The sequence below is a fragment of the Mirounga leonina genome, unplaced genomic scaffold (assembly GCF_011800145.1).
Source record: "Mirounga leonina isolate KUSES-001 unplaced genomic scaffold, KU_Mleo_1.0 Mir_99, whole genome shotgun sequence".
NCBI lineage: Eukaryota > Metazoa > Chordata > Mammalia > Carnivora > Phocidae > Mirounga > Mirounga leonina.
In genome coordinates this window covers 5252034-5259813 of record NW_023270971.1, presented here as the reverse complement: position 1 = coordinate 5259813, position 7780 = coordinate 5252034, and the positions used below count along the sequence as shown (strand labels likewise).

At 50.9% G+C, this 7780-nt stretch overlaps 1 pseudogene; it reads right to left on the bottom strand.

The window, feature by feature from the left end:
• Positions 1-4601: 4601 nt before the first annotated feature.
• Positions 4602-6609, bottom strand: LOC118006773 (annotated as a pseudogene).
• Positions 6610-7780: the final 1171 nt, after the last annotated feature.

Genomic DNA, 7780 nt, shown 5'->3' with positions numbered 1-7780 from the left:
GCAGGGAGAGGAGGAGGAGGAGGAGGAGGAAGGGGGACGGAGTTCTGAGGGTTGCCAGTTGTCAGCCTGGGAACATGAGCAAACTCCCTGGGAGTTTGCTGTGTGTGAGAATTTCCTTCCTCTTTCCCGACCTAGTGTCCCAGGACTGGAGAGGGAGTTCTGAGATTTTTCTGGGAACCCCTGGTGGGGAAGACACTAGTCCTGGCTCCTGAGGTCCAGTGGTCTGGTGGGAATGGCAGGGGACGGGAGACCATGAAAAATTCAATTCCCTCTCCAGAAAGCTGGGACCTTGATAGGCCAACCCCATCATTGTGCAAAGAAGGTCCAGGGCCCCAGAGGGGAAGGGCCTGTCCGGCCACATACGAGGCCGTGATGGCGTAGGAGCTTGGATCCAGGCTCTCCCTGCTGGGGCTCTTTCCCCACTGTCCCAATGGTGAGAAATGCCCATCTCTCGCCCTACGCCCCCTTCCTCATTATGCTTCCCATAGATTCCTTCGCATTTTTCATGCCCGGGACTTTGCACTTGCAAGTTGTCTCTGCCAAAAGTGCCCTCTCCCCAGAGTTTTCCATAGCTGGCTCCTTCTCCAGCATCTGGTCTCAGCTTAAAAGTGACGTCTGGGAGAGGCTTTGCATGGCCACTGCATTCCCCTCTACCACTCCCCTTGCTGGTTGCCTTGCATGGTGCTGATTTTATACGTTTCTTGGTTTAGTTGCTCATTGTCTAGCATTTCCAGGAGAGTGTGACCCCCCACCCCCACCCCCGGACAGGGTCTGTGTCCCCAGGCCTCCCACAGTGCCCTTGAAGAATGGCGAGAAAGCGGTCTTCCGCGGGGCGGCCTCCATCATAGCATGGGAATAACCTCTTTGAGGCCCATGGAGGCCTCCTGCTGGCGGCTGGCCATGCCCTGTGTCAAGCACGGCTACCTCGTCCTTGCCTTTGTTGCTCAGAGCTTCCCGTCTGTGGCCAGGCTGGCTGGACCCCAACCACGTCTGTTCACATTCTCGTTCAGTCTCCCAGACCCCCCGGCTGGTACTGCTGCCCCAGCCCGTCTCCTTCCTTGGGGCCAGGATTCCCTCCAGCACACGGCAGTGTGCCGTCCCGCGTGGGGCGGCTGAGTGTCCCTGAGGCGGGTGGGGTGCTGAGCCCGACACTAGCCCTGCCCTTCAGAGGCTCCTTATCTGGTAGGAAAATCTTCACCCCTGCCTTGTTCCTTCTGAGGAAAGAATGCGGTCATGTCAGGAGGCCTGTGCACTCGACTCCCGTCTTTGCCACGTCCTAGCTGGGAGGTCTGGGCACAGTTTTCTACCTGCAGCTCTGAGCCTCCTTTTCCCCCTCTGTGAAATGGGTCAAGCCTGCCTTGCGGTGTTGCCATGGGGGTCAGGTGGGGGCGGGCACCTGCAGGCCTGGGGGGAGCGGGTCAAGCAGAGGCTCTGGAATCAGACTTAGACTAAGCTCAGCACTACGTCTGCTGCTTCCCGAGGGGGTGGATGGGAGTGGGCTTGGGAAAGTTCTTTGCATCTGTGCACTTCGCTTTCCTCCTCTGTAGCATGGAGCAGGAAACAGTCCCTACCTCCCAGGGTTGCTGTGAAGACGAAATGAGACCCTGCTAGGAAGGGGTAGGCCTGTGTCAACTTGTGAGTGCTCAGTAGATGTTTGGTACTATTTATTAAGGTTTATGATACCAGACCCAATACAGGCCGACCTGCCATGCCTTTCATGTCATCCCCTTCCTTCCCGGACCAAGCACATGGGTTCCCTTCATAAGCCCATCCCCGGACAAGGAAGGCTTGCGACCCTCCCTCCCCACCCTGCTCAGTGTTCGAGTTTATCACTCCAAAGCACCACCAACAGATCCCGGGGTATAGCTAAAACCAGCCCCTAGAACTATCAAAATTATGGAAAATCCTCTTTGGAGACTGCAAAACTTAAGTTATGCTTCTGTTAATCCTGCTACTGCATAAGCATCAAAGATTTTCCATCAAGACAGAAAAGAAAAACAGAACAGGGCGCCTGGGTGGCTCAGTCGGTTGAGCGACTGCCTTCGGCTCAGGTCATGATCCCAGGGTCCTGGGATCGAGTCCCACATCGGGACTTCTCCCTCTCCCACTCTCCCTGCTTGTGTTCCCTCTCTCGCTGTGTCTCTCTCTGTCAAATAAATAAATAAAATCTTAAAAAAAAAAAAAAAAAAAGAAAAACAGAACAACTACCAGTGTAAGTTGTAGAGAGACCCACCATTTCAAAACCCGAGAACCCTGTGTCTGGCTGAGCAGTGAGTTGGGCCTGCCTGCGAGCCAGCAGGCCCTGTTATCAGGAAGTCCATCACCAGAGGTCAGGACAAGGAATTGGAGTGACCTGGAGACAGATCCTAGGACAGGCGGTGTCCCGGCACCACAATATTTTAAAAGCCTAACGAAATGGTAGCCATTTGAGACTCGTCTCTATAAATCTGTCTCAGACATTTTGAAACCCGTTTCTATTTCCTCTCATACTTTCTCTTGGGAGTTATGAGTGCTTTATGTTTATTAACCACTCTGTGAAGTGGCTTTTCTTTCCAGACTGTGGCAAAGCAGCCTTGAAATCCCCGCGCTCCCAGAGGAAATAGGTCAGTGAGACTTGGGCTTAGTGTGTATGAGTAAGGCATCCTGGGAGGGGAACGGGGCTTCTTGTTAGGAGGTGGATATGAGAGTGTGCTTGGTGAGTTCTGTGTCTTCAGAGGGTGGGTGCAGCTAGGGGCAAGGGGAATCCTAACCAGGACGGTGAAGGGCTTAGAGAACAGGAGACCTACGGGATCTGGAAGAGCTGTCTTATCTCTACAGGTGATCAAGGAAGAGATTGAGGTGGTACAATTGGGACCTCCAGGGAGATAGAGTTTATGTCTACATAAGAAGGACTTTTTAAGTCAGTGGACCTACCCGAGGATGAAATGGGCTAATGAGTTGTCTCGGTAAAGTGATGAGTTCTCTGTCACTAGAGGAATGCAAGCAGAGACTGGATGGTAAGTCTTTTCCAGCCCAGAGATCCTATGACCCCAACCTTTCCCTACCCCCTAGCCCCAACTTCATACTCATCTGACCCAAAAGGCATGTCTCAGAGGTGATTGGTTGGGAGATATTCATGGATTGAAAAGGGCCATCACCCTTGAGTTAAAAATCAAGCTTCATATATTTTCTTTGGTGAGCATAAGACTTTTGTGTCATTGATTGCGTTTGATTCTGAGAGGAAAGTAACAGTGAAGAGATGCTTAGAATGGTAAGTAAGCCCATTTCTCAAAGACATCATTGCACAGACAGCTGTCCTCAGTGTATTATCGAGGTTAAAAATCCTAGTACAGATGAAAATACATGGTATAATCCCATTTCAGTAAAATGGTGTACTCTAATGAAATACCACTTCACATCCATTAGGAGGGCAATAATAATAGTAGTAGTAGTAATAACCCCTAGATACTTAGATACTTGTACATTGATGTTCACAGCAGCATTATTCATAATAGCCAAAATGTGAAAACAACCCAAGTGCCCATCAGTGGACGAAAGGATAGATACAATGTGGCATATATGCACAATGAAGTATTACTCAGCCACTAAAAAGAACAAGATTCTGGTACATGCAACAACATGGGTGAACCTTGAACGCATTATGCTAAGTGAAATAGGTCAGACCCAAAAGGGCAAGTGCTGTGAGATTCCTAGAATAGAAAGTTCATCGAGGGGCGCCTGGGTGGCTCAGTCATTAAGCGCCTACCTTCGGCTCAGGTCATGATCCCGGGGTCCTGGGATCGAGCCCCGCATCGGGCTCCCTGCTCCGCGGGAAGCCTGCTTCTCCCTCTCCCACTCCCCCTGCTTGTATTCCCTCTCTCACTGTTTCATTCTCTGTCAAATGAATAAATAGAATCTTAAAAAAAAAAATTCATCGAGATGGAGAGTAGAATCTTGGTTGCCCGGAGCGGGCTGGAGGGGAATGGGGGGTTACTGTTCAACGGGTAAAGGCACACGAGTCTTCGACAACGTTCTTTTGTTACAGCTCACAAATGCGAGCTGCGCAAGGTCAGAAATTGAATAGGGTGCGAAACGTCCAGGGAATTAGGACGAGTCAGCGTTCAGCTGAGGAAACCACTCCTGCTCATCCAAGCAGAAAGGAAGTCACTACGGGGAACTGGGCGCTCCCACCGTTGTTAGGAAGGCTGAAGAAGCTTCCGGCAGGGCTGTTAAGGACTCCGCTGCTGACACCGCAGGGCTGTCCCTCCAGGGCGGTCCCTACGGCCGCTGCTGTCAGAAGTGCTGGGCTCCGAAAGGGCGGCTCCACGGCGGGCTCGAAGGACACACCGTTGCAGATGAGTGCAGGGGTCAGGAAGCCACCCTCACCTCTTCCACAGCTGCCCCTCCTTACCCACAAAGCTGGCAAGGGCCCTATATTAGGCTCTTTACCCGTTTCTTCCTACCCCCTCCCCCACAAAGCTTTATATTTCCATTTGGTTTCCAGGTGGGGAGAGGTCTCCAGGGTGGATTAAAAGCTGCCTAGGGGCTGCAGGGAGAGGCTCAGGTGGAAGGGGCACACCCGAAGACCCCCTCCAAGGCCGCTGGGCTCTGGAGGCTCCTAGTCATGCTTGAGGGTGAGCCTGTGGAAGAGATACTCTCCAGCCCACCTGGGGGCCTGTCAGCCTGCAGAGGTGGGTCAGGCGGTCACCATCTTCTTGATGAGTTTCACCTCCCCACCCAAGAAGTGGTTCTTCAGGTCACAGAAAAGGGGGTCTGTGCAGCAGAACCCAGGGCGTGCAACTCCAGAAGGGCCTGCTTCAAACTTTTCTCCAGGTCCATGGGGCTTCCATGGCATCCATGCACGTTGGGATGGCTTCTGCGGGTCCCGGAAGAGGGCACAGCCAGTGTGCTGGTTTTGCATCTTCAAGAGCTCGGTGCCCTTGCACTTCTCCTCAGCTAGCTCATGGAAGAAGTGGCCCGCATCCAGAGCCACATCGTCATGGTCAAAGTAGAAGCCCAGGGAGAGGTAGGTGTAGGAGACCTGCAGGTGCATGTTGACCGGGCAGTTGACGGTGGCCTCCACCTTGGTGGAACAATTCTTGGAAGCTCATGGTTCATTGGCAATAAGGAGTTAAGCTCAAAATACAGTGTTGGCTGGTCCCAGAGGCAAAGGATGGCTGTAAAGATGTTCTCAAAGGTTGTGGTTGGAAAAGAGGTTGGAGGGTGGTCAGAGGCTGGAAGAAGGGGCATCCTTGGGTCTGTTCTGTCCAAACACTGTTGAAGCAAAAGACAGATCCATGGGCCCATTGGGCACACTGCCTGTATTAGTTTCTTAGGGCTGCCGTAAGAAAGTTTACCAGAGCTGGGTGGCTGAACCAACAGCGTATTGTCTCAAATTCTGGAGGCTAGAAGTCCAAGAGCAAGATGTTGGCAGGGTTGGCTCCGTCTGGAGGCTGCGAGGGACAATCTGTTCCCGGCCTCTCGTAGAGTTTCTGGTGGTTTGTTGGCAGTCTTTGATGTTCCTTGGCTTGAGGTGCATCAGGCTGCTGTCTGCCTTTATGTTCATGTGACATTCTCCCTGTGGGTGTCTGTCTCCAAATTCCGCCTCTTCATAAGGACACTAGTCATATTGATTAAGGTTCACTCTATTCCAGTATGACCTCATCTTAACTAATTACATCGGCAATGACCCTATTTCCAATTAAGGTCAATTTCTGCCATGTTGGGGGGTTAAAACTCAAACCTATGAATTTGGGGGAATACAACTCAGCCCATAAGGGGTAGAAAATTGCTGCAGAAAACCCACAGGATGGTACCTGACATCAGCTATAATGAAGAAGCAGAGATATGACGTTCATCTAGAACTCTAGGAGCTCTGGGAAATGTTTTTAGCTTATTAGATTCTGCATTAATGAAGGTAGTCTAGGGGTAGGTTGGACTGGGTGCTCTGCCATTCCACCATATCCCCCACCTAAATCTAAGATCTTCCACTTGCCTTCTCAGTCCTGGTCATTTTGCAGCTGGTAAAATTCACACCACTGAGCACATGAAACTGGGGTACTAAAAACAGCACTATCCTTAGAAACCAGGAGATGGGAGTCAGATCCTGGCCTTACTGACTTGTTGGGTGACAGCCACAGCTAATCAAAACCTTCCACCATCCACAATTCACTCAACAAACACTGCAGTGTTCACAGTCATCACCACTCTCTAGAATCTCGGGCCCCACACTGGTAATTCATAAATTTGTTCTACAAGGTTGTCCCACTCAAATTGGCTTCTTTATTCTTTCTATCCTGGGATTTTTAAAAAGATAATTGTCTCTTCCCAACCATGACCGATTTCCTGCCACCACCATTTTTCCCTTTTGTGTCCTGGTTATTGTGTGTGTGTGCAAGCCAAGCCCGACATTCTCCTTTGATGACAGGTAAACGATTTAGACGGCAATGGAGCCAGGAGGCCAAGTTCTCCTCCAAGCTGTGCCATTAACTTGCTGGGTGACTGGGAGCCACGTTTCTCCACCTGTAAGCAGGGTCATTACTGTCTGCCCACCCGGCAGAACTTGGGCAGGGTCCACAGAACTTTAGGGGAGGGATTGTGGTGTGTGGGACTGCTCTGCTCCATCACCATCCTCGGGGTCTGGGTCTGAGTCTGGTGCTTTTTGTTCTCATGCAAATGTAGGTATCTATTGTATACAAAGTGTTGTGGAAAGGGAATGAGACCATGTGTGGTACAGTTTAGGGTGTTTTCACACAATACTCTTTTATGGAGAGGGATGGAAAAAACGCAACTCTTAGTTGTTTCAAAACAAAGGCGAATTCATTGGCTCATGTGACTGGAAAGTCCACAGGTAGATTCCGCTTTAGGCATGGCTGGATCCAGGGACTCAAACAATATTCCTGGGTTCTGTCTCATTCTGAGGATGGATCCCGGGAAAGGGAGGGAGGGAAGGAGGGAGAAAGGTGGTGTACAGAGCAAGCTGAAGTCACTCATGTCAAGCAGTGACCCCAGCAGCCAAGGGCGTTGCAGCCAAGACCAGATACGCCAAAACCAGCACAGGCTGACGACACTCAGAACCGATGACCCGCAGAACCAGGGGAGGTCTGCGAAGGCTCAAGACTGATTAAATCCCTTTAAAAAGGGAGCGTTTTCGCAGTAAACTGTCAGACTTTCAAGACGCTGACCCTTTCACATCTGACCACATCAAAAAGGCAGCCGCCGCCGAAGGCTCTGCCTGATTGATGTCTGAACAGAACCGAGATCCTCCACGGGTTGGACGTGATAAGCAGCACGTGCCGAGCGCTGCCCCAGACAGATGGAGGCCTCCTCCCAGCTGTGCCCTCACGCACTGACTTTCCATTGGGTTCGATAACTTCCTAACCCTTGCTGTATCTTGTCTGTTGTGGGACTTCGGATCGTGCTTTGCTTTGTGTGACGTGTAAAAAGCCAAGTTAAACACGTACTGAAATGTCACTGAGTTTGGAATCCTGAACCTGCTTTATCATTATGTTCACCTCGCTTTAAGATTGAATAAAGCTGTCACTGTGGAAAGAAGACACAACTCATGTGTGCGCCTTCATAGCGTGCTTCTAACAGATGGGTACTGCGAATATGCCCAGAAGTAATTACGTTGTAAAGGAAACAATGCTGAGTGTTATGAGAGGTCTTGGTGAAGCCCAGGAGGATTTCAGAAGAGGGATGAATAGAAGCATGTATGAATGCTTCTATTCATCCATTAAGGTCGTCAACATTAAACTCCCGTTCTTCGCACTGGACCAGGCCTGGGGCTCTCAAGGAGCTT